A 17,135-nucleotide genomic window follows, 5' to 3' on the forward strand; every position below is an offset into this window, starting at 1 on the left:
TCTGACTCTCTGCTTCCTGTCTGCCAACCAGTTCTCAATCCACGTCAATACATTACCTCCAATACCATGTGCTTTAATTTTGCACACTAATCTCTTGTGTGGGATCTTGTCAAAAGCCTTTTGAAAGTCCAAATACACCACATCCACTGGTTCTCCCTTGTCCACTTTACTAGTTACATCCTCAAAAAATTCTAGAAGTTTTGTCAAGCATGATTTCCCTTTCATAAATCCATGCTGACTTGAACCGATCCTGTCACTGCTTTTCAAATGCACTGCTATTTCATCTTTAATAATTTATTCCAACAGTTTCCCCACTACTGATGTCAGGCTAACCAGTCTATAATTCCACATTTACTCTCTCTCTACTTTTTTTAAAAGTGGTGTTACATTAGCTACCCTCCAGTCCATAGGAACTGATCCAGAGTCAATAGAATGTTGGAAAATGATCACCAATGGATCCACTATTTCCAGGGCCACTTCCTTAAGTACTCTGGGATGCAGCCTATTAGGCGCTGGGGATTTATCAGCCTTCAATCCCATCAATTTCCCTAACACAGTTTCCTGACTAATAAGGATTTTCTTCAGTTCCTCCTTTTTGCTGGACCTTCGAACCCCTAGTATTTCCGGAAAATTATTTGTACCTTCTTTAGTGAAGACAGATCTAAAGTATTTGTTCAATTGGTCTGCCAGTTCTTTGTTTCCCATTATAAATTCACCTGATTCTGACTGCAAAGGACCTACGTTTGTCTTCACTAATCTTTTTCTCTTTGCAAAAGCTTCTATAGATATATGTAGTCAGTTTTTACGTTCCCTGCAAGCTTCCTCTCATACTTTATTTTTCCCCTGCTAATTAGACCCTTTGTCCTCCTTTGCTGAATTCTAAATTTCTCCCAGTCCTCAGGTTTGCTGCTTTTTCTGGCCAATTTATATGCCTCTTCCTTGGATTTAACACTATCCCTAATTTCCCTTCTTAGCCACTGTTGAGCTACCTTCCCCTTTTTTATTTTTACTCCAGACAGGAATGTACAATTGTTGAAGTTCATCCATGTAATCTATAAATATCTGCCATTGACTATCCACCGTCAACCCTTTAAGTATCATTTTCCAGTCTATTCTAGCCAATTCACATCTCATACCATCGATGTTACCTTTCCTTCAGTTCAGGACCCTAATCTCTGAATTAACACTGTCACTCTCTATTTTAATAAAGAATTCTACATATTATGGTCACTTTTCCCAGGGGGCCTCGCACAACAAGATTGCTAATTAGTCCTCTCTCATTACACAACACCCAGTCGAGGATGGCCAGCTCTCTAGTTGGTTCCTCAACATATTGGTCTAGAAAGCCATCCCTAATACACTCCAGGAAGTCCTCCACTGCATTGCTCCCAGTTTGGTTAGCCCAATCTATATGTAAATTAAAGTCGCCCATGATAACTGCTGTACCTTTATTGCACGCATACCTAATTTCTTGTTTGATGACATCCCCAACCTCACTACTACTGTTTGGTGGTCTGTACACAACTCCCACTAGTGTTTTCTACCCTTTGGTATTCCGCAGCTCTACCCATACAGATTCCACATCATCCAAGTTAATGTCCTTCCTTACTATTGCGTTAATTTCCTCTGTAACCAGCAATGCTACCCCAGCTCCTTCTCCTCTCTCTCTATCCTTCCTGAATGTGACCTCTGCCCTTTTGTACTCTACACCCCTATTTATAAAACTTAGGATCACATGTGCTTTTTTAACCGCTATTTCATCTTAAAGATTTCTATATCTGAACCGCTTGTAGGTTTTAGAGATATTAACATAGCATGGCTAAAATACATTGACATCAAATAGCTGATTAATGTGTATTATGGGAAAGAGAAGTTTAGTGTGAGTTAGAAACTCAAACAGGCGCTTCACGGCAGACAGGTCGCCATGGCAACACTGATAAGACATTCCATTCACTGAATTGAGCAGTTAGAATCTGTAATCAGATCTGGGGAAAAAACAGGGTTTTGTCTATTATTAACCACAAAGTAAGCTGAAAACAGCGGGAGGAATAGAATAGATTAGATTATAATGTGTGATGTTTATACCGTTAACTGTGAAACAATCAGAAGTAATATAATTAACAGCAGGCAGGGGTGTTTAGGGATAATGAGAAAATTACTGAAGAAAAGTAACTGCTAGGAACCAGGGAAAGTGTCCTTGTAAATCACAGATTAGAGAATTTCCAGCTGTCTTTTCCTCGCTTCCTGCCAAAACCCAGCAGGGAAGACAAAGAGGAGTCCAGTGCCAGAGGTGGATCACTGCAGGGTATAAAAGTGAGGGGAGTCTGATGTAAGGGGACAGTTGGGACTGGAGACACCGGAGATCAAGCTCAGGGCGCCCGAGGTTCCATCCCACGGGCTGACCTCGTGTCAGTTACTGTGGACACGCGGGACTTGCATGTTTACTCTGATTGATGGATCAATATAAGGTACGTCAGTGGACTGAGAATCTGCTCATCTTGTATTTCTTAGTCGGATATTAAAGTTGCTGACACTGATAATGAATAAGACAAGACCTTAGCTAGAATCTTACAACCCTAAATCTCTCTACTCCTCTACTCTTTTTAAAGTTTCACCATTTAATGTACAATTCCTCCCAAAATCTATCATCATATTTCTCTGCATTAAATTTCATTTGCCATTTACCTGCCCCATTTACTAACCTGTGTGTTCACACTGAAGTCACTTACAGTCCACTTCACAGTTGGCCATTGTTTCTCTTTTGGCGTCATCTGGAGATTTTGATCTTGACCTGATGGGCTACATCCTAGGGTTTTGAAAGAGGTGGCCATTGCGATAGTGGATGCATTGGCTGTCATCTTCCAAAATTCCATAGGTCCCAGAAAGGTTCCCGCAGATTGGAAGGTAACTAATGTAACCCCACTATTTAAGAAAGGAGGGAGAGAGAGAATGGGGAACTACAGACCAGTTAGCCTGACATCAGTCGGAGGGAAAATGCTAGAATCTATTATTAAGGACATGGTAACAGGACAATTAGAAAATAACAATAGGATTGGGCAGAGTCGACATGGATTTATGAAAGGGAAATTAGGTTTGACAAATCTGTTAGAGTTTTTTGAGGTTGTAACTAATAGAATAGATAAGGGGGAACCAGTGGATGTGGTGTATTTGGATTTTCAGAAAGCATTCGATATGGTGCCACACAAGAGGTTATTAAACACAATTAGGGCTCATGGGATTGGGGGTACTTTACTTGCATGGATTTAGGATTGGTTAACTGACAGAAAACAAATAACCAGGTCATTTTCGGGTTGGCAGGCTGTTACTAGTGGGGTGCCGCAAGGATCGGTGCTTGGGCCCCAGCTATTCAGAATCAAATCAATGATTTGGATGAGGGGACCAAATGTTATATATCCAAGTTTGCTGATGATACAAAGCTAGGTGGAAATGTAAGTTGTGAGGAGGATGCAAAGAGGTTTCAATGGGATATAGACAGGCTAAGTGAGTGCGTAAGAACATGGCAAATGGAATATAATGTGGAGGAATGGGAATTATCCACTTTGGTGGGAAAATTGGAAAAACAGAGTATTTTTTAAATGGTGAGTGGTTGGAAAATGTTGGTGTTCAGAGGGACCTGGATGTCCTTGTACATGAATCACTGAAAGGTAACATGCAGGTACAGCAAGCATTTAAGAAAGCAAATGGTATGGTGGCCTTTATTTCAAGAGGATTTGAGTATAAGTAAAAACATCTGACTGCAATTATATAGGGCCCTGGTGAGACCGCATCTGGAGTATTGTGTACAGTTTAGGTCTCCTTACCTAAGGAAGGATATACTTGCAATAGAGGGAGTGCAACGAAGGTTCACCAGACTGATTCCTGGGATGGGGGGATTGTCCAATAAGGAGAGATTGAGCACACAAGGCCTATATGCTCTAGAGTTTAGAAGAATGAGAGGTGATCTCATTGAAACATATAACAGTCTTACAGGGCTTAACAGGGTAGATGCAGGGAGGATGTTTCCCCTGGCTGGGGAGTCTAGAACCAGGGGCCACAGTCTCAGAATAAGGGGTCGGCCATTTAGGACAGAGTTGAGGAGAAACTTCTTCACTCGGAGGGTGCTGAATCTTTGGAATGTTTTACCCCAGAGGGTTGTGAAGGCTCAGTCTTTGAGTATATCCAAGACAGAGATCGGTAGATTTTTGGATATTAACGGAATCAAGGGATATGGGTACAGTGCAGGAAAGTGTTGTTGAGGTAGAAGATCAGCCGTGATCTTATTGAATGGCGGAGCAGGCTCGAGGGGCCGAATCGCCTACTCCTGCTCCAATTCTTATGTTCTTCTGTTCTTATAGAAACATAGAAAATAGGTGCAGGAGTAGGCCATTCGGCCCTTCAAGTCTGCACCATCATTCAGTAAGATCATGGCTGATCATTCACCTCAGTACCCCTTTCCTGCTTTCTCTCCATACCCCTTGATCCCTTTAGCGATAATGGCCATATCCATCTCCCTCTTGAATATATGCAACGAACATGCATCAACAACTCTCTGCGGTAGGGAATTCCACAGGTTAACAACTCTCTGAGTGAAGAAGTTTCTCCTCATCTCGGTCCTAAATGGCTTACCCCTTATCCTTAGACTGTGACCCCTGGTTCTGGACGCCCCCAACATCGGGAACATTCTTCCTGCATCTAACCTGTCCAGTCCCGTCAGAATTTTATATCTTTCTATGAGATCCCCTCTCATCCTTCTAAACTCCAATGAATTAAGACCTAGTTGATCCAGTCTCTCCTCATATGTCAGTCCTGCCATCCCAGGAATCAGTCTGGTGAACCTTCGCTGCACTCCTCAATAGCAAGAACGTCCTTCCTCAGATTAGGAGACCAAAACTGAACACAATATTCCAGGTGAGGCCTCACCAAGGCCCTGTACAGCTGCAGCAAGACCTCCCTGCTGCTATACTCAAATCCCCTAGCTATGAAGGCCAACATGCCATTTGCCTTCTTCACCGCCTGCTGCACCTGCATGCCAACCTTCAATGACTGATGTACTATGACACCCAGGTCTTGTTGCACCTCCCCTTTTCCTAATCTGCTGCCATTCAGATAATAATCTGCCTTCATGTTTTTGCCACCAAAGTGGTTAACCTCGCATTTATCCACATTATACTGCATCTGCCATGCATTTGCCCACTCACCTAACCTGTCCAAGTCACCCTGCAGCCTCTTAGCATCCTCCTCACAGCCACCCAGCTTAGTGTCATCTGCAAACTTGGAGATATTACATTCAATTCCTTCGTCTAAATCATTAATGTAAATTGTAAATAGCTGGGCTCCCAGCACTGAGCCCTGCGGCACCCCACTAGTCACTGCCTGCCATTCTGAAAAGGATCCGTTTATCCCGAGACTCTGCTTCCTGTCTGCCAACCAGTTCTCTATCCACGTCAATACATTACCCTCAATACCATGTGCTTTAATTTTTCACACCAATCTCTTGTGTGGGACCTTGTCAAAAGCCTTTTGAAAGTCCAAATACACCACATCCACTGGTTCTCCCTTGTCCACTCTACTAGTTGCATCTTCAAAAAATTCTAGAAGATTTGTCAAGCATGATTTCCCTTTCATAAATCCATGCTGACTTGGACCGATCCTAGCACTTTCCAAATGCACTGCTATTACATCTTTAACAATTGATTCCAACATTTTCCCCATTACTGATGTCGTGCTAACCGGTCTATAATTCCCTGTTTTCTCTCTCCCTCCTTTTTTAAAAAGTGGTGTTACATTAACTACCCTCCAGTCCATAGGAACTGATCCAGAGTCAATAGACTGTTGAAAAATGATCACCAATGCACCACTATTTCTAGGGCCACTTCCTTAAGTACTCTGGGATGCAGGCCCTGGAGATTCATCGGCCTTCAATCCCATCAATTTCCCTAACACAATTTTCTGGCTAATAAGGATTTCCTTCAGTTCCTCCTTCTCACTAGACTCTCTTTCCCCTAGTATTTACGGAATGCTATTTGTGTCTTCCTTAGTGAAGACAGAACCAAAGTTTTTGTTCAATTGGTCTGCCAATATCTTTGTTCCCCATTATAAATTTACCTGATTCTGACTGCAAGGGAGCTACGTTTCTTCACTAGTCTTTTCCTCTTTACATATCTATAGATGCTTTTGCAGTCAGTTTTTATGTTTCCAGCAAGCTTCCTCTCATACTCTATTTCCCCCTCCTAATTAAACCCTTTGCCCTCCTCTGCTAAATTCTATATTTCTCCCAGTCCTCAGGTTTGCTCCTTTTTCTGGCCAATTTATATGCCTCTTCCTTGGATTTAACACTATCCATAATTTAGAAACATAGAAAAATAGGTGCAGGAATAGGCCATTCGGCCCTTCGAGCCTGCACCACCATTCAATAAGATCATGGCTGATCATTCCATCAGTACCGTTTTCCTGCTTTCTCTCCATACCCCTTGATCCCCTTAGCCGTAAGGGCCATATCTAACTCCCTCTTGAATATATCCAATGAACTGGCATCAACAACTCTCTGCGGCAGGGAATTCCACTGGTTAACAACTCTCTGAGTGAAGACGTTTCTCCTCATCTCAGTCCTAAAAGACCTACCCCTTATCCTAAGACTGGGTCCCCTAGTTCTGGACTTCCCCAACATCGGGAACATTCTTCCTGCATCTAACCTGTCCAGTCCCATCAGAATCTTATAAGTCTCTATGAGATCCCATCTCATCCTTCTAAACTCCAGTGTATAAAGGCCCAGTTGATCCAGTCTCTCCTCATAGGTCAGTCCTACCATCCCAGGAATCAGTCTGGTGAACCTTTGCTGCACTCCCTCAATAGCAAGAACGTCCTTCCTCAGATTAGGAGACCAAAGCTGAATACAATATTCCAGGTGAGGCCTCACCAAGGCCCTGTACAACTGCAGTAAGACTTCCCTGCACCTGGAGTCAAATCCCCTAGCTATAGAGGCCAACATACAATTTTTCTTCTTCACCACCTGCTGAACCTGCTTGCCAACTTTCAATGACTGATGAACCATGACACCCAGGACTCGTTGCACCTCCCCTTTTCCTAATCTGCCGCCATTCAGATAATATTCTGCCTTCGTGTTTTTGCCCCCAAAGTGGATAACCTCACATTTATCCACATTATACTGCATCTGCCATGCATTTGCCCACTCACCTAACCTGTCCAAGTCACCCTGCAGCTTCTTAGCATCCTCCTCTCACAGCTCACACCGCCACCCAGTTTAGTGTCATCTGCAAACTTGGAGATATTACATTCAATTCCTTCATCTAAATCATTAATGTATATTGTAAATAGCTGGGGTCCCAGCACTGAGCCCTGCGGCACTCCACTAGTCACTGTCTGCCATTCTGAAAAGGACCCGTTTATCCCGACTCTCTGCTTCCTATCTCAAACCAGTTCTCTATCCACGTTAGTACATTACCCCCAATATATGTGCTTTGATTTTGCACACCAATCTTTTGTGTGGGACCTTGTCAAAAGCCTTTTGAAAGTCCAAATACACCACATCCATTGGTTCTCCCTTGTCCACTCTACTAGTTACATCCTCAAAAAATTACAGAAGATTTGTCAAGCATGATTTCCCTTTCATAAATCCATGCTGACTTGGACTGATCCTGGCACTGCTTTCCAAATGTGCTGCTATTTCATCTTTAATAATTGATTGCAACATTTTCCCCATTACTGATGTCAGGCTAACCAGTCATTTCTTTGTTCCCCATTATAAATTCACCTGAATCTGACTGCAAGGGACCTACGTTTGTCTTCACTAATCTTTTTCTCTTCACATATCTATTGAAGCTTTTGCAGTAAGTTTTTATGTTCCCGGCAAGCTTCCTCTCGTACATTATTTTCCCCCTCTTAATTAAATTCTTTTTCCTCCTCTGTTGAATTCCCTTGTTAGCCACGGTTGAGCCACCTTCCCCATTTTATTTTTACTCCAGACAGGGATGTACAATTGTTGAAGTTCATCCATGTGATCTTTAAATGTTTGCCATTGCCTATCCACCGTCAACCCTTTAAGTATCACTCGCCAGTCTATTCCAGCCAATTCACCTCTCATACCATCGAAGTTACCATTCCTTAAGTTCAGGACTCTAGTCTCTGAATTAACTGTATCACTCTCCATTTTAGAAAGAATTCTACCATATTATGGTCACTCTTCCCCAAGGGGCCTCGCACAACGAGATTGCTAATTAGTCCTTTCTCGTTACACATCACCCAGTCTAGATTGCCAGCCCTCTAGTTGGTTCCTCGACATATTGGTCTATAAAACCATCTCTAATACACTCCAGGAAATCCTCCTCCACCATACTGCTACCAGTTTGGTTAGCCCAATCTATATGTAGATTAAAGTCGCCCATGATAACTGCTGTACCTTTGTTGCACGCATCCCTAATTTCTTGTTTGATGCTGTCCCCAACCTCACTACTACTGTTTGGTGGTCTGTACACAACTCCCACTAGCGTTTTCTGCCCTTTGGTATTCCGCAGCTCTACCCATACAGATTCCACATCATCCAAGCTAATGTCCTTCCTTACTATTGTGTTTATTTCATCTTTAACCAGCAACGCCACCCCACCTCCTTTTCCTTTCTGTCTATCTTTCCTGAATGTTGAATACCCTTGGATGTTGAGTTCCCAGCCTTGGTCTCCCTGGAGCCATGTCTCCGTAATCCCAATTCTATCATATTCGTTAATCGCTGCCTGCACAGTTAATTTATCCACCTTCTTACGAATACTCCTCGCATTGAGGCACAGAGCCTTCAGGCTTGTCTTTTTAACACACTTTGTCCCTTTAGACTTTTGCTGTAATGTGGCCCTTTTTGATTTCTGCCTTGGGTTTCTCTGCCCTCCACTTTTACTTTTGTTTTTTCTATCTTTTGCTTCTGTCCCCATTTTACTTCCCTCTGTCTCCCTGCATAGGTTCCCATCCCCCTGCCATATAAGTTTAACCCCTCCCCAACAGCACTAGCAAACACTCCCCTAGGACATCGGTTCCAGTCCTGCCCAGGTGCATACCGTCCGGTTTGTACTGGTCCCACCTCCCCCAGAACCGGTTCCAGTGTCCCAGGAATTTGAATCACTCCCTCCTGCACCACTCCTCAAGCCACGTATTCATCTTAGCTATCTTGCAATTCCTACTCTGACTCGACTGTGGCACTGAGATTACTACCTTTGAGGTCCTACTTCTTAATTTAACTCCTAACTCCCTAAATTCAGATGTAGGACCTCATCCCGTTTTTTACCTATATCGTTGATACCTATATGCACCCCGACAACTGGCTGTTCACTCTCCCCCTCCAAAAATGTCCTGCAGCCACTCCGAGACATCCTTGACCATTGCACCAGGGAGGCAACATTCCATCCTCGATTGCGGCCGCAGAAACTTCTATCTATTCCTCTTAGAATAGAATCCCTCACCACTATAGCTCTCCCACTCTTCTTCCTGCCCTCCTGTGCAGCAGAGCCACCCATGGTGCCATGAACTTGTCTGCTGCTGCCTTCCCCTGAAAAGTCATCCCCCCAACAGTACCCAAGGTAGTGTATCTGTTTTGGAGGGGGATGACCGCAGGGGACCCCTGCACTACCTTCCTTCCACTACTCTGCCTGATGGTCACCCATTCCTTATCTGCCTGAGTAAGGTTTGCCTGCGGGGTGACCAACTCACTAAACGTGCTATTCACGACATCCTCAGCATCATAGATGCTCCAGAGTGAATCCATGCGCAGCTCCAGTGCCGCAATGCGGTCTGTCAGATGCTGCAGCAGGATACATTTCCTGCACATGTAGTTATCAGGGATACTGGAAGCATCCCTCTCTTCCCACATTGCACAGGAAGAGCATGACACGTGTCTGGGCTCTCCTGCCATGACTTAACCCTTAGATTAACTTAATTTGGCAACAATGTCAAAGGTTACCTACTGATGAGGAAATTTAAAAAAAAGATTAAATACTCACCAATCCACCAGCCAATCATTTACCTGCTTGGCTGTGACGTCACCCTTAGATTTCTTTCTACTTCTTTGTTTACCTTCTGCACCTGCACCAGCTCCCTCCTCGACGCCTCTCCGAACTCCCGCAGCTCCTCGAACACCCGGGCCTTTTATAGGCCTCCTCGACGCCTCTCCGAACTCCTGCAGCTCCTCGATCTCCCAGGCCTTTTATAGGCCTCCTCGATGCCTCTCCGAGTTCAGATCGTTTCTCTGTATTGAGAAGGGCAATGGTCCCAACACTAACCCTGGGGTCTCCACTGTTTACATCCCTCCAGTCTGAAGAACATCCATTAACCACTACTCTCTGTTTTCTGCCCTTTACCCAACTTCCTATCCACGCTGCCCCACGCCCTTTAATACCGTGAGCATTAATTTTGATCAACAAGCCTCCTGTCCGGCACCTTATCAAACACGCTTTGACAATCCATCTACACAACATCTACTGCATTTCCTTTCTCACTGCACTGTGTTATTTCCTGAAATAATCCATGCTGTCTGTCCTGAATCAATCCATTTCACTACCAAATGTTGCAGTGTTTGCTCCAACATTCAGGGTTCCATCTGTTGAAAGCCACAACAGAAAGATCCACAAAGCGGTCCCACGGCAAACTCCGGGAGAGGAAGGAAGTGAGTCAGGGAGCATCTGTAAATGAAGGAGAAATAGAGACTGGTGAGGGAACATCAGTAAATGGAGGAGAAATGGTGACAGTCCAGGGAGCATCTGTAAATGGAGGAGAAATGGTGAGACCAGGGAGCATGTGAAAATGAACACGAAATGTTGATTGGTCAGGGAGCATCTGTAAATGAAGGAGAAATGGAGACTGGTCAGGATGAGGACTTCAGCAGCAGATGAGCTGAAGCAAGGGCTGAGGCGGGTGATGTTACGGAGGTGAAAATAGGCGGCCTTAGTTATGCTGCGGATATGAAGTCGAAAGCTCATTTCAGGGTCAAATATGACACCAAGGCTGCGAACAGTCTGATTCAGCCACAGACAGAAGTTGGGAGGAGGGATGGAGTCAGTGACTAGGGAACGGTGTTTGTGGCAGGGACTGAAAACAACGGCTTCAGTCTTCTCAATATTTAATTGGAGAAAATTTCTGCTCATCCAGAACTGGATATCAGACAAGCAGACTGACAATTTAGAGACCGTGGAGGGGTCGAGAGAAGTGGTAGTGAGGTAGAGGTGAGTGTCATCAGCGTACATGTGGAAACTGATGCTGTGTTTTCAGATGATGTCGCCAAGGGGCAACATGTAGATGAGAAATAGGAGGGAGCCAAGGACAGATCCTTGGGGGACAAGAAGGGCTAGTTTGCCTTTGTCACAATTAGAAAGGATGTCATTTGTGACTTTGATGAGAGCTGTCTCGATACTGTGGCAGGCACGGAAACCGGATTGGAGGGATTCAAACATGGAATTGCGGGAAAGACGGGCACGGATTTGGGAGGTGACAACACGTTCAAGGACTTTGGAGAGGAAGGGGACGTTGGAGATGGGGCGATAGTTTGCAAGGATGGGTGGGAATTGAGGGTTAGTTTTTTGAGAAGAGCAGTGATGATGACAGATTTGAGGGAGAGGGGGACAGTACCCGAGGAGAGAGAACTGTCAACAATGTCAGCTAAATGGTGACGGGTCAGGGAGCATCTGTAAATGAAGGAAAAAAGGTGACAGGTCAGGGAGCATCTTTAAATGAAGGAGGAAATGGAGAGTGGTCAGGGAATGTCTGTAAATGAAGACTGGTCAGGGTGTGTCAATAAATCAAGAAAGAAAGAAGAAGAAAGAAATGCTTGCATTTATATAGCACCTTTCATGACCATCGGACATCTCAAAACGCTTTACAGCCAATGAAGTACTTTTGGATCGCAGTCACTGTTGTAATGTGGGAAACGCGGCAGACAACTTGAGTACAGCAAGCTCCCATAAACAGCAGTGTGATAATGATCAGATAATCTGTTTTTGTCATGTTGACTGAAGGATAAATATTGGCCAGGACACCCCTGCTCTTCTTCGAAATAGTGCCATGGGATCTTTTACGACCACCTGAGAGAGCTAACGGAGCCTCAGTTTAAAGTCTCATCTGGAATACGGCACTTCCAACAGAGCAGCACTCCCTCAACACTGCACTGGAGTGTCTGCCTAGATTGATGTGCTCAAGGGAATTGGTGACAAGTCAGGGAGTGTCTTTAAATTAAGGAGACATGGTGAATGGTCAGGGAGCGTGTCGAAATGAGGGAGAAATGTTGACTGGTCAGGGAGCGTGTGTAAATGAGGGAGAAATGGTGACTGGTCAGGGAGCGTGTGTAAATGAGGGAGAAATGGTGACTGGTCAGGGAGCGTGTGTAAATGAGGGAGAAATAGTGACTGGTCAGGGAGCATGTGTAAATGAGGGAGAAATAGTGACTGGTCAGGGAGTGTCTGTACATGAAGGGGATTGGTGACAGGGGAATGTGGAAAGTGGAACTTGCTGCCACAATGAATGGTTTAAGCAGATAGCATTAAAGGGGAGACTTGATGCATCCGTGAGGGAGAAGGGAATAGAGGGATATGGGGGCAGGGTGGGATGATATTATTAGAGTGAGAAGAGATGGTATAAGTATAAACATTGGCGCAGACTAGCTGGACTGAATGGTCTCTTTCTATTCTGTAAATTCTATCTCCACAGCAGGGATGGTTTAATACTCGGGCCCCTGGGACCCTAGGGTGGATTCATGTACAGAACTATGTGGCGGACGGGCCCTCCCCAGAGGAGGATCAATACTTGTGCCTACGGGGCCCTCCCCCAGTGATGGATTGATATTGCTGATGGCCCACAGTGCCTTATGGGTCTCCAGTTTTGAGTTGCTAAATCTGTTCATAGTCTATCGCACTTAGCTCGATGGGTCATAGAATCATAGAAATTTACGGCACGGAGGGAGGTCATTTCGGCCCATCGTGTCCGTGCTGGCTGACAGCTATCCAGCCTAATACCACTTTCCAGCTCTTGGTCCATAGCCCTGCAGGTTACAGCACTTCGAGTGCACATCCAAGCACCCCTTAAATGTGGTGAGGGTTTCTGCCTCTACCACCCTTTCAGACAGTGAGTTCCAGACCCCCATCACCCTCTAGGTGGAGAAATGTCCCCTCATATCTACTCTAAACCTCATTCTAATTACTTTAAATCGATGTATCCTGGTTGTTGACCCCTCTGCCAAATATATTCAAGGGTAAGCCTGTAGAAACGCAATGGCAAACATTCAAGAAGATTTTTCATAACTCACAGCAAAGATTTATTCAAGTGAGAAATAAGGATACTAAGAGAAGGATGAACCATCCCTCGCTAACTAAGGAAGTAAAGGATGGTATCAAATTGTAAACAAAGGCATACAATGTTGCGAAGTACAGTGAAAGGCCAGAGGATTGGTAAATTGTTACAAACCAGCAAAGGATGACTAAAAAAATGATAAAGGCAGAGAAGATAGTATAAGAGAGCAAACTAGCAAGAAATATAAAAACAGACAGTAAGAGCTTCTACAGGTATATCATCGTCATAGGCAGTCCCTCGTATCGGGGATGACTTGCTTCCACGCCAAACAGGAATGAGTTCACAGGTGTTTCAAGAAGGACCTGATATTCCAGGTCCTGAATTACATGTTAAAGGGTGGAAGATGCCTGTATGTGGATTTTTTTAATGTGTGGTGGCCGTTGCACACCAGCCACCACACGGACTTGACAGAGCGAGGTGTTGGCAAGAATTAACCAAGACGACTGGAGACCAGCTCTGCTGCGCAGACCTAGTGCACACACATTGCAGTGTGGGCTGGCCCGTGCTGCCCCTGGGCCCACACCTCTTCTGGGCCAACAAGGCATGAATTAACCAAGACGACTGGAGACCAGCTCTGCTGCACGGACCTAGTGTGCACACATTGCATTGTGGGCTGGCCCGTGCTGCCCCTGGGCCTTTGCCTCTTCTGGGTCCAGAACTCACACCTCTCCTGTGCCCCGATCATGTTGCACCATGATCACTCGCCGCTCCTACTGTAACTGCCCACACTCCAATCAGTAACCTGAACCTTGGTGACATCCAATCCAATCGCCCTCGTCACAGCCGTCGCTCTCCAGCACACGCTGTACCTTGAAGTGCTATGTTCCTTTGAAGGCCCCGACGTGCTGATGATTCTTGCAGGTTGGGGCCGCAGTGCTGAACAAGACCCTTGCCATCCATGAGCTTATCATTGATGATTGCATCGACATCATGGCCCTGATGGAAACTTGGCTGAGGGATGATGGCACATTACCTTTAAACAGGTATATAAAAAGGAAACAAGTAGTTAAAGTAAACGTTGGCCCCTTAGAAGCATAGAAACATAGAAAAATAGGTGCAGGAGTAGGCCATTCAGCCCTTCGAGCCTGCACCGCCATTCAATAAGATCATGGCTGATCATTCCTTCAGTACCCCTTTCCTGCTTTCTCTCCATACACCTTGATCCCCATAGAAACTTAGAAGATGAGACTGCAGAGTTAATAATGGGAAACAGGGAAATGGCAGAGATCTTGAACAAATATTTTGTATCGGTCTTCACGGTAAAGGACACTAAAAACATTCCAATTATTGATAATCAAGGAGCTATTGCGGGGGTGGAGGGAACTTAAAACAGTCACTATCACTAGAGATAAAGTATTAAGCAAACTAATGGGACTAAAGGTGGACAAGTCTCCTGGACCTGTTGGCATGCATCCTAGGGTCTTAAAAGAAGTGGCTGCAGAGATAGTGGATGCATTGGTTGTAATCTATCAAAATTCCTTGAATTCTGGAGAGGTCCCAGCAGACTGGAAAACCGCAAATGCAACACCCCTATTTAAAAAAGGGGGAAGACGGAAAGCAGGAAATTATAGTTTGCTCTCATATGCTATCTTCTCTGTCTTTATCATCTGCCATTGGGAAAATGCTGGAGTCCACCATTAAGGAAGTAGTAGCAGGGCATTTAGAAAATCATATTGCAGTCAAGCAGAGTCAGCATGGTTTTATGAAAGGGAAATCATGTTTGACAAATTTTCTGGAGTTCTTTGAGGATGTAACAAGTAGAGTGGATAAACAAGAACCAGTTGATGTCATATATTTGGGATTTCTAGAAAGCATCCGATAAAGCAAACTCCAACACAAAAGGTTACTGCACAAGGTAAGAGCTCACGAAATTGGGGGTAATATATTAGCATGGATAGAGGATTGGCTAACTAACAGAAAACAGAGAGTCGGGATAAAGGGGTCATTTTCAGGTTGGCAAACTGTAACTAGTGGGGTGCCACGGGGATCAGTGCTGGGGCCTCAACTATTTACAATTTATATTCATGACTTGGATGAAGGGACTGAGTGTAACGTAGCCAAATTTGCTGATGATACAAAGACAGGTGGAAAAGCAAGTTGTGAAGAAGGCACAACTAATCTACAGAGTGATATAGATAGGCTAAATGAGTGGGCAAAAATCTGGCAGATGGACTATAATGTGGGAAAATGTGAGGTTATTCACTTTGTAGGAAAAATAAAAAAGCAAATTATTATTTAAATAGGGAGCAATTACAAAATGCTGTAGTACAGAGTGGATCTGGGGGTTCATGTACATGAAATGCACAAAGTTAGCATGCAGGTATAGCAATTAATCAGGAAAGCAAATGGAATGCTGGCCTTTATTACAAGGGGAATGGAGTATAAAAGCAGTGAAGCCCTACTCCAACTGTACAGGGCATTGGTGAGACCACACCTGGAGTACTGCATACAGTTTTGGTCTCCTAATTTAAGGAGGGATATACTTGCATTGGAGGCAGTTCAGAGAAGGTTCTCGAGGTTGATCCCTGGGATGAAGTGGTTGTCATATGAAGGAAGGTAAAGTGGGTTGGTTCTATTCTCCTTGGAGTTTAGAAGAATGAGAGGTGATCTTATGGAAATGTATAAGATTCTGAGAGGGCTTGAAAGGGTAGATGCAGCGAGGATGTTTCTCCACATGGGGGAATCTAGAACTAGGGGGCATAGTTTCAGAATAACCATTCAGCCCATTTAAAACAGAAATGAGGAGGAATTTCTTCTCTCAGAGGATCGTGAATCTTTGGAATTCTCTGTCCCAGAGAGCTGTGGAGACTGGGTCTTTAAATATTTTTAAGTTGGAGATAGACAGATTTTTGAATGATAAGGGAGTCAAGAATTATGGGGAGCGGGTGGAAGGTGTAGTTGAGACCAGGATCAGATCAGCAATGATCTTATTGAATGGCAGAGCAGACTTGAGGAGACAAATGGCCTACTCCTGTTCCTATTCTTATGTTCTCAATAAGGTCACCCTTCAGCCTCCTCTGTTCCAAGGAAAACAAACCCAGCCTATCATGTGCTCTGAGTGGAGACACTTGTTGTCACAACATGCCTCCAGTTACTGAGTCCAAATGATGGTGAACAATAGCAGTCCCAGCACGGATCCCTGCGAGACACCACATCTCACTTTCTGCCAGTCAGAGAAGTTCCCCTTAACTTTCCCCCTCTGATTCCTGTTTTGTGGCAATCTTTGCACCCATTTTGCTGCTTGGACCTTGACTCCATGCAGTCTGACTTTGGTCATCCTGTAGATCGTACATACTGCAGACACAGTACACCAGTGGTGAAGCGGATGGACATTGAATCCTGTGGCAGGGACGCTGATGAAGTGGATTTTTCTGTCCGTATGTTTAAAAGCATTGCCAGTGACGATTTTCAACTTTTTCACCTTTTAAAAACTCTTGTTGCCAGCTTATTTAACCCTTTAACAGCCTCTCAGATAGGACACAAAAAACGAAGCCACTAGAATTTCCCTTTGAACACCAGACCTGAACTCGAGTTGAAAACACAGTTAGAAAACATTTAGTGACTAAACCAGGCTGGGATGGTCGGGCCAGAGGTGGATATACATAATGTAAAAGTGGCAACCAACATACTTCGCACCATGATTGAGTGCCCGCCCACTTAGGTTTCTGTATCATTTTGTTCATTGGCCCTCCGGTCCCAATCTCGGTGGAATGACAAGAAAACAATTTTGTTTTACCAATTGGGGCTTTCAATGGCTGAGTCTGTACCCAAATCCCCCGCGTGGCAGAGAGTGTCCCATCAAT

The 17,135-nt window shown here is 44.5% G+C and overlaps 1 protein-coding gene and 1 pseudogene across 1 annotated transcript in view; both read left to right on the plus strand.

Moving 5' to 3' along the window:
• LOC139274102 (zinc finger protein 585A-like) overlaps positions 1 to 17,135 on the plus strand; it is a 76,307-nt pseudogene that overhangs the window by 56,751 nt on the left and 2,421 nt on the right.
• The window catches only part of LOC139273585 (EEF1A lysine methyltransferase 3-like), a 63,519-nt gene that overhangs the window by 15,121 nt on the left and 31,263 nt on the right, over positions 1 to 17,135 (plus strand). The window lies entirely within an intron of this gene.

This window comes from Pristiophorus japonicus, chromosome 9, assembly GCF_044704955.1.
Source record: "Pristiophorus japonicus isolate sPriJap1 chromosome 9, sPriJap1.hap1, whole genome shotgun sequence".
Lineage (NCBI taxonomy): Eukaryota > Metazoa > Chordata > Chondrichthyes > Pristiophoridae > Pristiophorus > Pristiophorus japonicus.